This window comes from Narcine bancroftii, chromosome 1, assembly GCF_036971445.1.
Source record: "Narcine bancroftii isolate sNarBan1 chromosome 1, sNarBan1.hap1, whole genome shotgun sequence".
Taxonomy (NCBI): Eukaryota; Metazoa; Chordata; class Chondrichthyes; order Torpediniformes; family Narcinidae; genus Narcine; species Narcine bancroftii.
The window spans coordinates 412,217,941-412,238,032 of NC_091469.1; the positions used below are offsets into that span (position 1 = coordinate 412,217,941).

The 20,092-nt window shown below is 41.3% G+C and overlaps 1 protein-coding gene and 1 long non-coding RNA gene across 5 annotated transcripts in view; one reads left to right on the forward strand and one right to left on the reverse strand.

Annotated features, from left to right (window-relative positions):
- Positions 1 to 1,854, reverse strand: part of LOC138751545 (zinc finger protein 385D-like) — a 423,580-nt gene extending 421,726 nt beyond the window's left edge. For all 4 annotated transcript variants that reach the window (XM_069913960.1, XM_069913959.1, XM_069913962.1 and 1 more), the window contains exons 1-2: positions 1,699 to 1,854; positions 529 to 815 (exon numbers count right to left, since the gene is read on the reverse strand). The gene's annotated coding sequence lies outside the window, so the exon portion shown is untranslated. The remainder of the gene's footprint in view (positions 1 to 528; positions 816 to 1,698) is intronic.
- Positions 1 to 20,092, forward strand: part of LOC138751546 (uncharacterized) — a 49,706-nt gene that overhangs the window by 577 nt on the left and 29,037 nt on the right. Inside the window, exons 2-3 of the long non-coding RNA XR_011350037.1 lie at positions 2,181 to 2,281; positions 9,601 to 9,688. This is a non-coding gene — a long non-coding RNA (uncharacterized lncRNA). The remainder of the gene's footprint in view (positions 1 to 2,180; positions 2,282 to 9,600; positions 9,689 to 20,092) is intronic.

Below are 20,092 nucleotides of genomic sequence, written 5' to 3' on the forward strand. Positions count from 1 at the left end.
GTTCTTACATTTTGAGTGAGTCATATTGGACACAGCATCACTGAAAAATTGTGGGTGTGCATGCGGCAATCATTTGCCTGGGAAAGGCAGAGAAGATTGACTGTAATGCTACTCAACTGTTTTGTTAATAGTTCTCCCATTTTGTATCTCAATGCAGCAGTAAACCCCTCTCTTAATTTCAGGCAGCAAGAAGTACCCCTAATTAATTACAATAGTTTCCCCCTTATCCATGGGGGAAATGTTCCAAGACCCCCAGCGGATGTCTGAAACTGTGGAGAGTACCAATCCTTATACAGAGTATGCACCGCTTAATGTCCACGATACGTTCTGTGAAATTCGACATTATACAACGTGGATGTTTTGTGAACACCATATTATATACTTAGCAAAGCTATATGGGAAACTATAGTGTACCTGTAAACTTTTTATTTGTAAGTAGGGATCAATATGGGTACCGACACAGACAGAAACCAAGGAAAGCAAAACCATAGATGGGGGAACCACTAAATATTTAAAACGATTGATTACTTGCAGGTTGGTGTTGATCGATTTCAATAGGTTATTGAGGTTGAATTGATGAAGTAGTTGTTTTCTGGAGCTAAGTGAAGTTGATAAAGTCTCCAGGTGCTGAATTCAAGGTTTCTACAACAATCAATAGATTCCTGTCATCGGCAGGCATTCCCCTTGAACAGGATGTGGCTGAGAGAGTGGAATGAGGGCATATAGAGTAGGGCAAGTTGTTGGAAAAGAAAGATCAAGGGGATCTCAGCAGAAATCCACGTCTACCCAGGATGTTCTGGCAATAATCATTCTTCCTGAAAGGCAGTGAAAAATGTGCCAGATGTTAGTATGGATGTCATCACTGAAATAGTAAAAACACACAATGCTGGAGAGACTCAGCAGGTCAAACAGTGTCCTTTATGTAGTAAAGGCAGAGGCACACAACTGATGTTTCAGCCTTGAGCCCTTCATCAAAGTATGAGAAAATGCTGGTGAGCGTCAAAATAAAAGAGGGGGAGGGAGGGGTGGCAGGGCAGGAGATCACTAAAATATGTTAGCTGTATTTCCAGTAGATATCCAGGTGGAAATGACTGAAAATTTGTGAATCTTGGAATCGTTCTTGAGCTGTACCTTTTTTCATCAATTAGCAATTCCCATCCATCACTCTCCAAAGGAGGTCAATGATGGATTCTAATTACAGAGAATTAATTAGATATAATTCTTTCTTGTCAAAGAGCAATATGGGAAGTAAGCACACTTTTATTTGCAAAGATTACCAGGTTCTGTGTAATGCAGGGTCCATAGACAGGATGCACATCATTTTGTTAGTTCAAATTAGAAAATAAAACAATAGAAAAGGATTCAACTCAGTTGGCATGTGATTGTAAGAGTGGGCCTTGCAGATTCGTGTGCAGAGACCCTTGCTAGAAATATTGGTCTCTTCGGATCATAGACAGTAATGTCAAATGTATTTGAGCCACTGTGACAAAGGATAGCTACAGAAAACACTAAGACAGCAGACCATAAAACAGGTAGCTGCAATCTGAGCTCCTCCATCACCCACAAATCCATATCATTTTTTCACTCAGTTGTTGACATAGGTTCTATGGCCATAACTCACACATTAACACCCAGCATAAAATAACATCAACCTTACAACAAAACGTACCAAATGACACAAATTCATCAAATAATCACCTTCTGAATTTCTTTACTGTGTGGTCGGTGTGCTGTGCGGAGAATCAAAGAGAAAACACATGGAAGCTGTGAGTTAACTGAACCAACCAACTGATTTTACTGGAAATCTCTAAAAGTTTATCAGCACGACCCCCATGATCCTTTGTGCCCCTCCCAACACCAGGAACATAGTGACATCAGCATGTGCGAGTCTGCACCTTTGTGACCCGGTTTGCTTGCGGATCAGTGCAGCCCACTACACCCGTCTTGTATGTATTTACTAAACACAAAAGATAAATGTAAACACTAGATATCAGAAGTAAAAACAAAGAATGTTGGAAACACCAGTAGGACAAAAATAGAATTAAGGTTTTTCATGGGGACCAGAAAAGGTTTTTAACTTTTCTGATAAAAGAGTATCAAACTGGCATATTAACTTTGTTCCTCTCTCCACAATAAGATCTAGCCTGCTGTCTATTTCTCGTGTTTTCTTGTCATTGCAGATTTCTGGCACTTCCATGATTTTTGCATACCGATTCGGAATTCTTGTATGACCTTGCTTTTTGAAAAGCTGGCACCCTTCCCTCTGAAGCAAAACACAAAGGTCTGTGGACACAGTGGTTGAAGTTAAAAAAAATGCTGGAGAAAGTCAGCAGGTCAAACAGTGTCCTTTATATAGCAAAGATAAAAATACATAACCAACGTTTCGGGCTTGAGCCCTTCATCAAGGTGAGGTTACTCTGATGAAGGGCTCAAGCCCGAAACATCAGTTTTTATGCATTTTTATCTTTGCTATATAAAGGACACTGTTTGACCTGCTGACTTTCTCCAGCATTATGTTTGCACTACCCTTCTCTCTGACTCTGAATGCAGGGCACAAAGAATAAAATCAGAAGGGCCGACCAGCATCAACTTGACTTCAAATCAAGACAAGGAAAAGTCACTCACAACACAAATGACCTTGCAAAATCTCCTCATAAATACCCAAGGTTGGGAACTGTCCTGTGGATTAGTAAAGCCACAATTGCATAACTTCATACCCACAGAATCATACCTAACAGATAGTGCTCCAGTCTCCTTCATCTCTGGTTCAAGGTTTCTTTCATTGTCATATCATAACACATTAAAAATGTAATATACATGATATACGCCAACTTCAAAGAGTCACCATGAGTACTGGTGTCTGGCACCCCTAACAATTGGAGAAAGAGAAGCAAAAGAGATACTGAGTGTCTGTGAATTCACCGCCTCTAAAACCACACAGACCCTAGTTCAAACCATCAGAAACCCAAGCTTCAGATCCAAACCTCCAATATGATTATGAAACCTTCAGCGCCTGATGCCTTTCATGAGCTCCTTCTTGCCCATGGTACCCTCTCGAAACCCGGTTCTGAATCCTGCTTTCCATGAGCTAGTCTCCATCAGTCTGCAACCTGTGCAGGTCCATGCGGGTCCTTTGACCATAAGTCGCCAGAGGTCTGCAGCCTGTGAAAGTCCATTGACTGCAAGTCATCAATGTCCTTCAGCCACTGAGCCCCTTGCTGGACAGCTACAAAGCTAAAGGATGGAGTTGGTTTTGGACAATGGTGGTGGTATAGTAACTATGTTCAAGGGTGCTGTTGGAAAGAACAGAGTGACAGCAACTTAGCAAGTCTTTTATTAAGTTCAGAGCAATGATTTGATCTTTTCACATCTAAATATTTTTGCTCTCTCATTGGCTCTAGTGTCCAGTGAAATTGAACCAAATAAACACCCAGCACAAGCCAGATGAGGCTTGAACAAACCATGGATTTCTTAATGTCATAGCTCCTCAATTTAAACAAGTGTGGAGCGTCACCTTCAAATGATGGAGATGCCCAGTAGGGATGGACAATCAATCCTTCCTCACCATTTGCAGGCCATTGCTGCTTTATTTTCAGTAGATGACGTTCCTCAGTATTTAGCTCATCTTCTAATTCTGTACAATGCTACTGTTTAGCTCTGACATTTTTGAAATGCTTTAACAACAGTATTATTTACTCTATGTTGGGTTTATGTGTTATCCTAAATCAAACAAAACAGGAAATGTTCTAGTCAAAGCAAATTATGTTTCTCCTCTTTTCACGATCTATTTCTTCTCTCCTTTCACTTTACTTCTCTCCACCCTACACTATTTGCTTCATAAATTATTTATTTTCTGAGTAACCTACAATCCAGCTTAAAGCCCTTTATTACCCTTGTCCACTTCATCACTAGATCCATCAATAATCTTTCTCACTTTTTTTCTATTCTAGCAATATTGCTTTTAATAATCAACAAGAATTTTCTTGTTAACTTCAAACCACTGTCCTGAAGATAAAGAATTTATTTAATCATTCTCAGCCTCATGCAAGATTTCCAGACTCTACACATCTTTATGGGCCTCCTCATGGACTAATTTTATTCTCTTGACTCACTTTGCATTCTAACATTAAGGGTCAGATTGCAAGCAGGACTTTCTGTGGACAGGGCCACAACAAACTCACTGGGAAAAAAAGATGTTGAGAGCAGTAAAGGATGCCACCATGGGAATTATATTAAATTATGTCAAATTTGCAAAAGAAGGGGAATAAAGTACAAGATCTTCTTTTACCCACACAGCAAATCCGACAGGAAAATAATACTCATGGGCTAATATTTCAGGTTGTTGACCTTTCATCGGTTTTGATGAAAAACTATTGATGTGAAATGCCCACGCTGTTAGCTGTGCTTCTATTCAATTTATACTGTATTATCTGTGAGCACTTCCACTTCCTAATTTTTATTTCGGGTTTCCAGCATCTTCTGATTTTTATATCACCATATAACAATTACAATATGGAAGCAGGCCAACTCGGCCCCTCTAGTCTGCACTGATTTGTGATCTCCTCCAGTCCCAACTACCTGCCCCTCACATCCATGCACTTATCCAACCTTCTCTTAAATGACAAAATTGACCCTCTTCTGGAAGGTCATTCCATTCAGCCACCACTCTCTGAGTTTCCCCTCACGTTACTTCTAAACTTTTGCCCTCTAAACCTTAACTTATGACCCCTTGTTCCAATGTCATTTACCCTCAAGTGGAAGAGCCTATTCACATTTACTCCATCTATCCCCCTCATAATTTTATATACCTCTATCAAATCCCCCCCCTCAACCTTCTACGTTCCAATAAATGCAGGAAAAATAGATAATAATTCTTTACTCTAAATTGCATCTTTATTCAAGATGGTGCAACTTATCTCACAATGGAGTTGCTGGCTCAAGGCACCAGGCACGGTGCCCAAATTAATGGCAGCGCTTCTGCTGGTACGGACCCCGGAGAGCAGGGAGCAGAGATACAATGCTGCTGCACAGGGTCCTACTGCCTGGTCATGATGCCAAAAGCTCAGTATGGGCTTTAAAATGGTTTAGCTCAGTGTGGAGTTGTGGAGCAGACTCAGTGGGCTGAATGATGTACTTCAGTTCCTTTATCTTATGATCTTGTGAATTCATTAGCCTCTACAATATCTAAAAGATGAAATCGCATAGAAAGTTGTTTAATTGTATAATATAGAGTCCAAAGGAAACAAAGTTCATGACAGAAATCCACAGACATTTGTAAATGCAAAGAGAAAATTTTTTGTTTTTTTCTGGTACTGGGTTCTAATAAAGTTTTAAGTTTTAGCGCATTCAAAATTTTATCCTTTCACCTCCTTCCCCACTCACAACAATTTCCTGAAGACATCTGCTCTATTCAGTGCACAATGCCAAGAATTAAATCATTGGTACCCATGTAGCCATTAATTAAGGGTGAAGTTTGAAAGTGACTATCAGTCGATACTTCATTATGGGACCTGTCACATCCAATTGCATCCCAATCCCCCTGTCGATCCCCAGCTGTGCACTTCCATCAAGTGACATCACAATTAGTAGTCACCTTGTCTAGATTTCTCTACCCCAATTTTAAAGTATTGAGAAGAACTGAAGAGATTAGATTTCTCAGCACAGACTATGGATTTGAGATGTCCCTAATTCACTGAAGAAGGCTTTCAAAACAGTAACAAAATAAAATTTATTTTCTCATGTGAGCTATTTCAAATATCTGTTCTTTTTTGGTGAACCTCAATGTGGTGGATACTGTGTGGTGCAGGAAAAATAGATAATAATTCTTTACTCTAAATTGCATCTTTATTCAAGATGGTGCAACTTATCTCACAATGGAGTTGCTGGCTCAAGGCACCAGGCACGGTGCCCAAATTAATGGCAGCGCTTCTGCTGGTACGGACCCCGGAGAGCAGGGAGCAGAGATACAATGCTGCTGCACAGGGTCCTACTGCCTGGTCATGATGCCAAAAGCTCAGTATGGGCTTTAAAAAGCAGGTGGTGGGAAGCAGCAGAGAGGCTTCGGGCATGAGAAATGGGAGAATACTGCTCATTGGGTAGGAAAAGGACAGGAGACAATAGTGGATCAGTGAGGCTGTGGGCTGCTGGTGACTGGCTCATGGGAACCAGGAATTGGAATGGGATTTAAGAGGGTGTTGAGGGTAAGAAGGGTTCCTGAGGAGCCTTGGGTGCTGAAGGCTCCCTGATCATATCGGAGGTTTGGATGTGGAGCTGGGGTTACCAGTGGTTTGAAATGGAGTCTGTGCGGCTGCAGAGGCTGCGGGAGCAATGGAGGTGAATCAATGCATGCTCAGTGCATTTGAAGGGTCTCTCTTTTACTCCTCTTTCTCCTATTGTTAGGGGCACATGGTCACTCTTCGCCTTACAGCAGGCAAAAGTTGAAATATATCCTATATATTCAATTTTTAATGTATTATGATATTAAATTGAACCTTTGGAACATGAAACTCAGCAGGTGGAGCAACATATATCTCCAGTTATCTCACAACATATATGTTTTTAAAAAGGTGAAGAAAAGTATACATTTTTTTTTAATACACAAAAGTGCAGGGGAAACTCAGCAGGTTCTGCAGCATCCTTAGGCGGCAAAGATCTTTCGGGCCTGAGCCTATTGTCAAGATATGAGCAAAAAGCATGCAGGTGGTTGAATAAAAAAACAGGAGAAGGGAAGAAGGAGTGGGGGAGGAGCACAGGCCAACAGTCAAGATGCCATGGGTGGACATAGATAGGAGGGCAGGAGTGAAAAGCTGAGAATTGATTGTGGGAAGGAGGTAACTCTATGAATGCAGAAGTGAAAGAAAGGAGACAGAAGAATAGAGAAAGAGATGGGGGAAAGGAGCAGAGGAAAGGAGGGAGGGATAGTGAATGAGAGAGATGGGGGAAGGGCGAATGGAAACCTCAGAAGTCAATTTTAATGCCATCTGGTTGCACGGTGCCCAGATGGAATATAAGGTGTTGTTCCTCCACTTTGTGAGTGATTTCAGTTTGGAATGTAGTCAGACTTGCTGGCATGGGAATGGGGTGGGGAATTGAACTGGATTGCCCCGCTATTACAGAAAACAGAATGAAGGAACTCAATAAAACAATCTCGCAGTTCTGTGTCTAGTCTTTCTGATGTAGAGGAGCCAAAACAGGAGAACTGGATGCAGTAGATGACCCCTGCAGATTCACAAGTGAAATTTGCTTCACCTGGAAGGACTGTTTGGGGGCTCAAATGGTTCTGAGGAAGAAGGTGTGGTCACAGGGGTAGGTACCAATGGGACAATTGGTGGAAAGGGATGAGTGGACAAGGTAGGAGGGAGTGGTCCATGAGGAAGGTGGAGACTGGAAAAGAAGGGAAGATATGTCTGGTGGTGACGGAAATTGCGGAGGATGATGTTTTGGATGCAGAGGATGGTGATATGGTAGGTAAGGACAAGGCAAATGTTGTCCTTCCCTTTATTTTTATTATCTTTTTTCTCCATGGCACCTTTTGTGTTAATTATACTTAAATTGTCATTAAGATGTTTAATGTGCCTGGAAATCTGTAGCAATTAAGACAGTTGTTAACTCTGCATTATAAGTATGCATTTGACAATAAACTCTTCACAATATTCACAGCTTTGCACATGTTATCTGTACCATTTGGTATTTTTTTAACTGTTTAACTGCGTGGCTCTTCATCCTTCCGCAAACAAGAAATGTCAGCTAATTATCTATTTGAATGTTTGTGGGACTCAAAGGTACTGTAAGGCTATCTCATCTCTCCATCATTTAGAAGGGATTCTGCAGATTAATTATTTTATGTATGAACCATTGTTTTTGTCAAATAAAATAAGTTATCTTTATATAAAATGTATGCCTCTGAATTATATAGTTTATAAGTTCAACTAGATCATGAAGTAATTGTGAAAAATAAAATGATACAATTTCACACCAGTGATAAATGTTAACAAATCATCAATAACTTGAATACATAGTTCTTGGAAAAACAACAATAAGCATATTGTTGGCATTACAATGCACTGTAATAAATGAAAAAATAATCTATGTAAATTTATTTCTCTATTCTATAAAACTGCAGTTTCTTAATTGCAAAAATCAATCTGCATATTTATAATAGTTGGAAATAAAATTTTTTATGAGTTAATAACTCATAAAAAAGATAATTAGTGTATATTTGTGGAGACTGATATATGAGAAACATAAAAACATAACATTAAAAGTTCAATAATGATAAACAGCCATTCCCCGATATGCATCCAGGTTCTGTTCTGACCGACTGGTCGTATCTCGAAATGAATGTGTCGGAAGTATGTTAGCATTGCATGTAGAAGTCGTAAATCAAGTCATTTTCAATTCCAAATCGAGCATCTTCCTCGGCTTCTTGCCAGATCCATCAGCAGGTGATGGGTTTTTCAGCTGTTTGCCATCTTCTTTGGTGATCTTACCGCGCTTTACAGAATGGCCACTGAGAGATGGTCACTATCATATGCATGCAGTCATTTTTTTTTGGTCGTAAATCTGGGAGAGGCTGTATCTATATTTCTATTCTTATTGAGATTAAACCAAAGTGTAAAAAACAGATGAAAAATTGTGTAATCCAGTTACACTCTCTGTATTCATTTGTGGGAGTGTGGACCATGTGGATAGTTTTTGACTGCTTTCTTGATAATAAAACCACAGGGTGGTTTATACATTTCCAGAAAGCTGTTTCATTATTCAATTAGCTCATAGGTAACTCAACTTCATTTGCCTATTTGGCTTCAAATCCCTCCATAGCTCTAACAAAACAAATTTATCAGTCTTAATTTTGAAAGATTCAAATGACCATGGTTCATTGGTTTTTTTCAGAAAGCAAGTTCTAGATTTTCACCACCATTTGTGTATCTTGGATGTATTCATTTGTGGGAATGTGGACCATGTGGATAGTTTTTGACTGCTTTCTTGAATGTGAAAAATAAATGTGGACATTTGGGGATGAACAATGAAACTCAGGAGGCAGTTATTACTCAGCCATACTTAGTCAAGTCACCTGCAAATCCAGACAAGCTAAGAAAGCAAGTCTCCTGTAGTCTTGTGCTTTCCATTACTAATCTAAACTTAAAAAAAAATTAATCACTGATTATTTAATTGCATAATCATTCATGATGAGATTCAGGTCCAGTCTTTAGGTCAACAGTCCAGATGCCCGGCTGTCAGTCCAGTGATTTAACTACTTTGCTATTGCATTCCACGCTACAGAAGAAGTATTATTGATATCACTTCTGTCTGAATGGCTTTGTTCGTATCTCCAATTATAATCACTCATCCTGAACTCTCCATCATAAGTACAGGTATCAATAAGTCAAGGTTATTCTGCCACCTAAGACAAATGGAGACACAAAAGGAGTCTTGCACTGCATAAATTTAACAAAGGCTAATTAAATTGGTAAAAATAATATTTCCCTCTTTGCTGGAATTATTGAACTTGCCATTCGAATTTACCTCCATTCTTCTATAGATCAAAGTGGTACTACCGAAAATACTGAAACACCTTGTATTTGTCTACATCTCTTACAGTTATTAAATGTCTCCCTGTCTGTCAGTGAACAGTGAACAGAACTGGAAAGAAATCACCCACAATGCTACCAGCCTCATTATTGTATTGGTACGTCATTAATTCCTCCAATATATTCTAGTTGATTGTTGTTAAACATTGATTCAATGAATGAGTTTCAATTCCACTTGGTTTCCTGAGTATGTTTTAATTTTCTAATTTAATTTCACAAATATTTAAGGATACACATGCAATTTACTTGACATTTCCCTGCATTAATTTCAGCTGTCATTGTTTTGTCCATAAACATATATTATTCAATCCTATGTTGTGTGGAAATCACAAAGCACCATTACAGACAATGGAAAATAAAAATTTAAGTTTCCTGACAATACAATGTAATTTTATAAAAATATATTTGGATTTATGTAGCACTCCTTATAATTTCAGGATGTCCCAAAACCTTAATACTTAATTAAGTACTAATAAAATATAATCATTACAGAACTATGGAAACAACATACAAGTGCTTCACATAGCCTTGCTAAGATTCAACTTGGAGCACTCTGAAATTTTACACTCATTGCATTTGTTGGGTAGAAGATACATACATCCGAGAACACAAAACTCCAGTTCAAAGATAGTTTCTTTCCTACTGGTATCAGATTCTTGAATGGATGTTATATGGCAATAGATTATGCTCTTTCCCTGCCTTTTATTATTGGCCCAAATCCCTCAATTCCCTTGCAAAAACACATCAATTTACTTTTTTGAATAAATTCAGCGACTAAGCTTCGACAATTCTTCTGTCTAGAGAACTCTAAAGACTAAAATCTGGTGCAAACACAAACAATTCAGCTTCCATTAGGAACCACTGTCCAATTTGCATTTATATAGTACACATTTCAAATGCACTATTAGTTTGTAAGATTATTAATGCTGAGGAAATTCAGAGAATGTTTGCTTAACTAATAATTGGCTTGTGTGAGTTTTCTCATGGGAAAAGGTTTGGAAAGCTTGTATCTGCTGGATTTTAGATGAGTGAAAAAGAAGTGGATGGAAGTGTTTCAGATCTCAAGTTGTCTTTACAAGCTGAAGATGGAGAGGATATTTTCTACTATGAGAGAATCTAGAACTGTGGTCATTGTTTAAAACAAAATAATCAACCATTAAAGATCGAGATGAGGCAAAAATATTTGTCTTTGAAGATTGCAGGTCTTCCGAATATTCCTTTCTCAAAGAGCAGTGGAAGCAGAGATTTTAGATGTTTTTATGGAAAAGTATATAAATTCTATATAAGCAAGGAAACAAAAGATGACAGCAGGTAGATGCAGAGTTGAGGTGATAATTTAATCAATTTGACCTTATGAAATGGCAGAGCAGACGTGAGCAGGTGAGCAGCCCACCCCTGCTTTTAATTTATGTCTTTGTAAGTGTGGTTCCTTCAAGGAACTATAAATGCAGAAAAAGACTCCCTATGCCTGACTCTGGCAAGTGTGTGATAGATATTCTGCTTGTGACTAAGGTATATGCTGTCAGGAACCAGCTACTGATCAAACAACTGACAGCATCAGTGACTAACTCTTAAGTTCCTTTCCCATTACATTTATTTTATTGGTGTTCTGGGATCATTATGTCAGAAAACCTATTTGCAGTATGAACTGAGGATGTCAAGCTGAAGACAGTAATGTTTAACGATGGCTGAAACCACTAAAACAAATCCTGGACATGCTCATGAAAATGATGTATAATAGATTGAATGTGGTATGCATTAAGAAAATGACAATAGTCCTGTTCATAAGATATTAATAATAAAAAGCCAAGAGTAAAGACATTCAAAAGATTCCAATGATTTTGTAACTCTATGATTTACACAGTTGAAACTATAATTGTCAATCAAAATAACTCAAATGAAGATTTGCAAATGCGTTATTCCTTTCATGACCCTGGAAAGTCCCAAAGTGCTTTACAACCAATGAATAGAAGAAAAATTATGGTTGTAATGTACAAAACACAGCAGAAATACTAGAATCCCTGCAATGGCTGAGGACCTTGTGATATCTGTCTCTGAGGACAACGTTACAAAATCATTCAAGAGGGTGAACCCCTCGCAAGGCCCTGATGGTAATGAGTCAGAGTCAGGCACCTGGGAGGGTACTGAAAATCTGTGCTAACCAGCTAGCCGGAGTGTTCACGGACATTTTCAACCTCTTATTGCTGCAGTCAGAGGTTCCCAACTACTTCAAGATGGCATAAATTATCCCAGTACCCAAGAATAATGTGAGCTGCCTCAACAACTACTGCCCAGTAGCACTAGCTTCTACTGTTCATAAACCACCATTTTTCTTAAATCCATGTCCCTTTCTAAGACTCTTTTAAATATCCCTATGGTACCCACCTCCACTACCACCCTTACTAATGAATTCCAGGCATTTACCACTCTCCTGGTTAAAAAAAAACTACATCTGACCTCCCCTGAACATTCCTTCACTCACCTTAAACAGGTGTCATCCGATATTGGCCATTTTTCACCCTGGGAAAAGGAGCTGGCTGTCCATTCTACTAGGGCGCTCGCAGACCTCTATTAAGTCGCCTCTCACACTCAATTGCACCAACCATTCTTTTTAAGACATTTTTTCTAATTTAGACAGCATCCTGATAAATCTCCTTGACATTTTCTCTGAAGTTTTCACATCTTTCCTATAATGAAGCAACTAGAACTGAATACAATGCTCTGAGCAGTTCAAACTCAGATTTATAGAGCTGCAAAATTACCTCATGGTGCTTGAACTCAATTCCTTGACTAATGAAAGCCAGCATACCATATGCCTTGCTAACCATCCAATCAACTTGCAACAATGAAGGATCTATGACTTTGACTGCAACATCCCTCTGTTTCCTCCACACTATTTATCTTGCATTCTACTTTCAGGTTCAGTCTTCCAAGATTTATCACTTGACACTATTCTGGATTGAATGCCTTTTGACACTTCTCCCCCCAACTCTGCCTCATGCCTCTCTCCCATTGTAACCCACGATAATTTTCTACACTATCCACAACACCTCCGACCTTTGCGCCATCTGCAAACTTATTGACATATCTGTCTACTTCTTTGTCCAGGTCATTTATAAAAATCACGAAGATCAGGAGTACCAGAAACTCCACTAATCACTGACCTCTAGGCAGAATACATTCCTGTTGTGAACTGCTATTTAATCTGGCTCCACCCCAGCCTGTGGCTGGACCAATGGCTCCTCCCTCTTGATCCTGTATAAAGACTCCAACACCACAACCCCTCCTCAGAAAGCCTGGGTCACGGCACAGGATGACCTTCAAGTTTATTGTAAATAAAAGCCTATAGTTCTGTAACTCTAGTCATTTGAGTTATTGATAGTATATCAATTTTATTTACAATAATTTTTTTCCAACAATGGAACAACTTTTGAAGCCTGATAAGATAGAGATTGACCCACAATTGCCAGAAGCCTCAGACTGCTTTGAACTCTGGCTACACTGTTTTGATGTCTTTCTACAGAACTTCACTGGAGTTGTGGCCATGGAGGCAAACAAGCTGCATCTCCTCTTCTCCCAGGTTGGACATCGAGTGTTCCCGATGATCAGGGACACCTCAATGTACACGGAAGTAATGAACATATCAAGGACCAGAACAGGGAGAAAGTTAATGGTGGGTACACCTGGCACATGCTGGCTACTGGGTCAATTGAGTGACGAATTCCTCTGGGCCCTGCGTGGCCTCGCACGAGCACGCAACTTCCAGTCGGTGTCGGCAACGAAAACACAGAGGACATGATCCGGAATGCCTATGTGGAAGGAGTCAGGTCGGCTACGTGTGCCAGAGGCTACACAAGCAGAGTAATTAGACAAGAGGTGCTGGAGATTGCCCTCTGTAATATGGGGGCATATTCGGCGAATGGCACGGGGTCTGCATGGTGGCCACTATTTTTGGACTCAGGTCCACAGGCCAACAGCCCACTACCGTGTTCGATGAGTGAACCCACCACAGCTGCAGTCTCCCACAAGCACCCGGTGCTAATTTTGCGATCAACCAAAGCATCTCTGAAAACGCTGCCCGGTGAAAGATGCTACGTGCTCAAAGTGCAGAAAGAAGGGGAACTAGGCAAAGGTATGCCTATTGCAGCCATCTTCCAGTTCCAGCACCGCTGCATTCGCAGCATAGAAGCCGCCATCTTGGCCACCATCAGCTGCTGGGAATGACCATGCCACGACACAGGGGATGCCATCTTGGATGCTGCCAACTTCTGGGGGTGACCATGCCGCCACTTGGGTGCTGCCATTATTCTCCCAGACCTCAAGTCAACATGGCCCAGTCTATGAACCGACACTAACCTCTGTGGTGCTGGACCAGAACAGGCCAGATCAACTCTCTCAGTCTATGATGGACATCCCAATAAATCAATAAATGAGCAGGTAACAAGATGCCATTTTGAGAGCGGGAGCACTGAGAGTATCATTCACCCTGATACCATGCAGCGTTACTCACTTAAAGAAATGCCAGTAAGCTATAAGGTTGCTCTGGCCTCAAAGTCCCACTCAGCCGAGATCCACAACTGCACCACTGTGACACTGACCATGCAGAGCATACTTACAGGAACTTTAAACTCTTTATCATGCCACAGCTCTGTGCAACAGTGCTGCTGTCATTGAACTTTTAGTGCCACATCAAGAATATTACAATGCAATACGACGGTCCCATCACCCCCTCACAGTTATCAACCTGCAGTTTATCAGCATGCCGCCACCACCCCCCCCCACCACACCCCCACTGGCCCAACTGACATGCGGTCTCTCTGCTCTCCATATTGATCTCCCACTGTTCACCAACCTCATCCCCCAACTGTAAACCAGTCACTACAAAAAGCAGATGAAACAGTGAAGAGGATGGGGTGTTTATTAAAGCAGAAGTCCAGAGACTCCTTAATGAGGGGATCATCTAGGCCAGTACCAGCCTGTGGAGAGTGGTGGTGGTGGTGAAGGGTGGGGTAAACACAGGATGGTGATTGATTATAGCCAGATGATTAGCCATTATACACAGCTGGATGTGTAACCCCTCCCTCACATGGCAGACATGGTCAATCAAATTGCCCAATATCATGTGTTCTCCTCAATTGACCTGAAATCCGCTTACCACCAGGTCCCCACCCATCCAGAGCACCACCAGTACACCACCTTTGAGGCAGACAGCCATCTCTATCATTTCCTCAGGGGCCACCTCGGGGTTACCAACAATGTCCCAATTTTCCAGTGGAGATATTCCCCTTCCCCTTCCTGGATAATGTCACGATCTGTGGTCATGACCTGCAAGATCATGACACCAACCTCCAGAAATTCCTTACAATAGCCAAATGCCTAAACCTCACCTGCAACAGGGATGAATGTTTTCCGTACTATCCACCTGGTGATCCTTGGCTTTGTTGTGGAAAATGGGTTCATGGCCCCAACCCCAACCGCATGCACCCACTGCTAGAGTTCCCCCTTCCCCACAGCCTCAAGGTCCTGAAAAGGTGCCTAGGGTTCTTTTTCTACTACGTCCAGTAGGTGCCCAATTATGCGGACAAAGCCCGCCCCCTTATCAAGTCTACATCTTTCCCCCTGACATGAGATGCCCGTGCACCTTCAGTTGGATAAAAGAGGACATCGTTAAAACTGCAACGTATGCAGTGGATGAATCTGCCCCGTTTCAGGTCGAGAGCGATGCATTCGATTTTTCCTTGACTGCCACCCTGAACCAGACAGGTTGGCCAGTGGCCTTTTTTTCCCGTACCCTCCAGGGCCCTGAAATCCAACATTCCTCCATGGAGAAGGAGGCTCAGGCAATATTTGAGGCAGTATGGCACTGGAGGGTCTACCTGGTCGGCAGACATTTTATCCTGCTCATGGACCAAAGGGCCGTGGCATTCATGTTCAACAATAAGACAAAGAATAATAAAATTTTGAGGTGGAAGACTGAACTCTTCACCTATAACTATGTTATTCTATATTGGCCGGGGAAGCTCAACAAGCCCTCAGACGCCCTGTCTTGAGGGACATATGCCAATGCCCAGATAGACTGCTTCAAAAACTTCCACAATGACCTCTTCCACCCCAGCATCACAAGATTTTTCCACTTTATCAAATCTTGTAATCTGTCATTCTCGGGGAGGTCAGAAACATGACCAGGGACTGCCAACTCAGGGAAATCAGAAACATGACCAGGGACTGCCAGGTGAGAAACATGACCAGGGACTGCCAGGACTGCACAGAGTGCAAACTTCACTTCTACCAACCAGAAAGAGCACATCTGGTGAAAGCCACATGGTTGATTGAATGATTGAGTATGGATTTCAAGGGCCCCCTCCCCTCCACCAACCACAACGTTCATTTCTTCAAGGTCATCCATGAGTATTCACATTTCCCCTTTGCCATGACCACCACCAGTCATCAGGGCACTGCACAACTTGTTCACTCTATTTGGGTAGCCCTGGGACATCCACCCAGGGGACCTCATTCATGAGCGACGAGCTGCATCAATACCTGCTGGCCAGAGGTATCGCCACCAGCAGGACCACTAGTTATAACCCCCGGGGGTACGGCCAGACGGAGAGGGAGAACGCCACCATGTGGAAGGCCATCCTCCTTGCCCTTAAGTCTAAGGGGCTGCCTGTCTCTCACTGACAGGAGGTTGTTCCCAAGGCAATCCACACAATTTGGTCGCTGCTATGTACTGGCACCAATGCTATCCCTCATGAACGAATTTTCTCCTTCCCAAGGAAGTCCATGTTGGGGACCACCCTGCCATCCTGGTTGATATCTCCAGGGCCAGTCCTGCTATGGAAGCATGCGGGGAACCATAAAACCAGCACACTGGTTAAAAGGGTCTAACTCCTCCATGCAAACCCCCAATACACATACGTGGCCTACCCGGATGGCCACAGGAAACTTTCCATCCTGGACCTTGCACGTGCAGAGCATACCCACCAAACAACACCCTCTCATCTCATCGACACACATTAAATACCATGGCACCCTAGCCCCATCCCCTGCTCATCACTGTAGTCTTGTCGCCATGCCCCCAGCAGGACGACACGGTGCTGGAGGTCCAGGAAGAATCAACAGCCCCAGCTACACCAGAGCAACTGACTCTCCGCCAGTCTCAACGGAAGACCAAGCTGCTGGACAGACTTAACCTCAAAGACTTTTGTAAGATTTTTGTAAGACTTTGTTCCCCCACATCATCCTGCTGGTCAAAATGACAAAACAACAGGTGAATGTGGTGAACTGTTGTACACTCATTTATCTGGCTCTGCCCCATCCTGTGGCTGGACCCGGCTCCTCCCTCTTGACCCTGTAGGACAGGGTGTTGCTCCAACACCACAACCCCTCCCTAAAAAGCCTGGGTCACAGCACACTAACCTTCAAGTTGATTGTTAATAAAATCCTATAATTCCATAACTCTAGTCTTTTGAGTTATTGGTAATGCATCAGTTCTATCTACTGACACCCTCTGCCTTCTGCAGGCAAGACAATTCTGAATCCACACAGCCAAGCTTCCATGGATCCCATGTCTCATGAATTTCTGGATGAGTCTATCAAAGGGAACCTTGTCAAATGCCTTTCTAAAATCCATGTACAGGCAGTCCCCAGGTTACAAATGAGTTCTGTTACCTGGGTCTGTCCATAAACCGATTTTGTACATAAGCTGAAACAGTTCTTATTTTTCATTCATGAGGTAACATTATGCACATTGCGAATTGGGGAACACCCGTTCATACGTATGAGTTGTTCGTAACCCAGATGTTCGTAACCCGGGGACTGTATGTACACTATATTCACTGCTCTACTTTCATCAATTTCTTTTATCTCCTCCTCAAAAAATTCAATTAAATTCATGAGGCACAACCTGCCCCTCACGAAGCCATGTTAACTATCCCTAATAAAACTATATTTCTCCAAACGCTTAGACATCTTGTCCCTAAGAACATTTCCAATAGTTTGTTAACCATTGATGCATGATTCACTGGTCTATAATGCCCAGGATTCTCCCTGTTTCTTTTCTCAAATAGGGGAACCATGCTCCGATACCATTCCTGCAGCCAGGGAGCATGCAAAGATCATTGTCAATGCCTCAGCAATCTCCTCCCTCTCTTCCTGTAATCATTTGGGTTACAGTATATCCTATCTGGCCCTGAAGACTTATCCATCCGAATGTTTTTCAGAATCTTTAACATTAGTGCTTTCTCACCTTGACAAGCTCCAGCACAGTTTTATGCTGACCTCACATTCATCAAAGTAAGTCCTCGTGGTTAACACCAAAGGAAGTATTCTTTAAGGACCTCCCTATCTCCTCCACCTCCAGGCACACGAGTGGTTCGACTCTCACTCTAATCATCCTCCTGTTCTTCACATACATGGACAAGATCCTTGTGATTCTTTATGTACTATTTGCCAAGGCTTTTTCATGTCTCCTTCTTGCTCTCCCAAGTCCTTTCCTAAGCTCCTTCCTGGCTACCTTATAATGCTCAAGAGCCCTGCCTGATTTATGCTTTTTAAACCTTTATGTATTTCTTTCTTACTCGATGAAATATTCCACCTCTCTTGTCACCCTACCACCCTTCCCTTGATTCAGTGGCACCATCCTATCCAGAACACCATGCAAGTGGTCCCAAACATTTCTGTTATTTATTATTAAAGAACATCTGTTCTCAATGAACATTCCCAATTTCCTGACTACCACTGTAATTAGTCCTTCCCCAATTAAATACATTCCCATATCGTTTTCTCATCTCTGTCCATGGCTCAATATCAAGGAGTTGTGATCAGTGTCTTCAAAATGCTCATCCATCAAGAGATCTGTCACCCAACCAGCTGGTTTACATTGGATGGATTTCTCTCGGACAAATTAAAATATGATTGAATGACTGAAGAAAAACATTCTATATGTGCAAAATATGTACAATGCAGACTGAAAAATCATGATATGTAATGTCAGGTTAAGTACTTTTCAGTGGGATTGCCCTTGCTGGGTTCCAAGTAGATCAGGTTCAGTTGATATTCTGAATCCATTGCTCATCAATTTTGCAGTCCAACTGGTACACATTTTCCCATATGCAATGTATTTCTTTTTCAGCCAATCACATTAACACCCAGCGTGCATGAAACATCTTAGTTGCTGAAATATACTGTCTGTTTTTGGTTCTTTATTTCACACATTACCCCATGTACATCTTATTGATGGCCACTCAACAATGTTAGACTTCATTTGGATATCTCTGGAACTTTGAATGTCTATATGCACTTTGCCAGATTTAATTCTGTTTCACGTTACCATAACATAAGCAGCTTACAATGTGCCTGCAATGCATTTAATCTATTCTCAAGTCATATTTAATGGCTTTACGGTAAGGTACAATTCTCTCCCTTGTGTTCAATGAGATGCAACAATATCTTCACTTTGGCCTGTTCAGGTTCATTCACCATGATCAGCTCAACATTTGGTGGAATGTTTACTCTCCACTGTCTCCTTTATTTTGGCAGTTAAGTTGCCTGAAGATACGGCAGCTCAAATACCCTTAGTTATTATAAGGAAGCGATTCTCATTTGAATCATATAGCCACCTGCTGCTCGATACACATCTGTGTGTTATCGTAACTGGGAGGAATCCCACCTGGCTTGTCAGTATTTGTATTCAAACATGGCATTTAAATTTCAGAGAATTATCAACCAGCACTTCTGATGTGCATGAGTATCACTCTCTAGAACATTGGAGGAGATCCAGTATAATAAACTTACCTTTATAAATAACTTTTAAAATAACTTCTCCTTCAAAAACAGAAAGAACATATCTTAGCTGTGTGTCTACTACCAGACAAGATAAAAGGTTCTCTCACATTCAGCACAAACAATGCACCAATCGAAATACAAAGATAAGTTGGTCACGGCACGATTTGTATAGCGGTTAGTGCAATGCTGTCAGCGCCAGCCGTCAGAATTGGGGTTCGAATCTTGAGGTGTCTGTAAGAAGTTGGTACATTCTCCCTGTGTCTATGTGGGTTTTCCAGTTTCCTTCCACTGTTCAAAATGTGTTGTGTTATTAAACCACAATATCAATGACATTACATAAAATTCAAAAATTATTCAAAAAGCTTATGCATGTGGTATATATAAAAGAAGAAAAAATACCTACTCCCCCTCCCTCCTCCCTCCCCTCCTCCCAAAGCCCTAAAAAGACATGGAAAAACAAGAGATTGAAGAAAGAAGGGCCAGAGAATGCCAAGGGAATAAAGCATTTATAATATAAATTCTAATATTGGAGGTGACCAAGAAGTGAGGTTTTCAGAGAGTTTACCAAACATACAAATCCACACTTTGTAAATATGGGCACCATATTTTCCAAAACAAGTGATATTTATTTCGTGAGCTATAAGTAATCTTCTCTAATGGTATACAGCTACGTATAACCATATAACCATATAACCACTTACAGCACAGAACAGGCC